The following is a 1346-nucleotide window of genomic DNA, read 5'->3' as shown; positions in this document are numbered from 1 at the left end:
ACCGGTATCAAGGCCACAGAATGACAAGCAACGTTGCAACGGTAGAAACTGACTTAGCACTATTGGCTGCTAGTTCGCCGATGCGGAAAAAGCCATAACAGGCTAAAAGGAACATAGAGATTTTGTTGAAAAGCGGAAGAGTTGGTGAAACGAAGAGACCTTACAAGTTCGTACAAGACGGGGCAGGAGATTAGCAGACGAATTTCACTCTTGCAACGGCGGCTCACGGTGGTCAACAGCTTTTGAATAAGAAAAGATTTCGTGGGGTCAGAAAAACTTTTAAGCTTGTGTACGTAACTGAGTGTGAAGATGTACGATGCTATAGTCGATGGCGCCAATTTGCGGGCGGATAGATAAGAGATAAACAGAGCCAGCGTGTTTAGACTCAAAGGAAGTTGGGGGCTTGAAATGCGGTGAGCAAAATCTTGGAAAACAGCCCAAGCCTGTTGATAAAGTTTGCGAGAGCCCGGTTTTAATGCCGAACTGAGAAGGTCCCTCAAATTAGCGACCAACTCTCCGGTAGAAGGTTCGTTGGGACCGGAGTGGCAAATGGGTCTGCATACACATACACATACATTCTTAATTGACCGCTTGCCATAGGGGCTTTTCAGGGCCAATGAAACACAACGAAACGATGGAACAGAACAATGACAACTGTTAAGAATCCCAACCGGCCGGAGGCAAACCAGTTGGCTATTTACAAGTGCAGCTAGGAAGTTGAACCAGGGACAACCAGGATCAAATTCAACGAGTGGTCAGAGTGAGTCTTGAACCCACGATCTCCGCATCTCAAGGCCAGCGCCCTAACCACTGGGCCACACTGCCTCCTCCCAAGCCTCCCAAGCATCCGGTGTGATTGCCTTGAACGAGTCTATCTGAAAACGTGAGATAAAATCGGCACGACTGTTTTGAAGACCAGGCACATGACATGCTTTAAAGAAAATATTGTGCCTTAGGCAAGAAAGAATCAAACGGTGCAAGAGTGCCATGATAAGTTTATGCCTGGAAGATTGCTTGTTAATAATATCAACTAAGGCGGCGTTGTCAGTAAAAAAGACAACTCGCTGATTTGCCATAAGATCGCCCCACAAATGCACGGAAAGGGTAATGGGCAAGAGTTGGAGACAAGACATATTAAGTGAATGCCACGATCCAGGCCACGCGCCATAAAACCAATGGGAACCAAAAACTACACCATAACCTTTTGACCCCATTGCATTGGTGAATAGTTGCATCGAGGCTGATGTTTCCCAGCGATCAGATAAGAAAAAGGCCCTACCATTAAAATTGTCTAAAAAAGTAAGCCACAGCTTGATGTCATGCCTAGCGTCCTTATTTTTTGGTAA

This window comes from Montipora foliosa, chromosome 9 (genome assembly GCF_036669935.1).
Source record: "Montipora foliosa isolate CH-2021 chromosome 9, ASM3666993v2, whole genome shotgun sequence".
Lineage (NCBI taxonomy): Eukaryota > Metazoa > Cnidaria > Anthozoa > Scleractinia > Acroporidae > Montipora > Montipora foliosa.
This window is presented reverse-complemented; position numbering follows the sequence as displayed.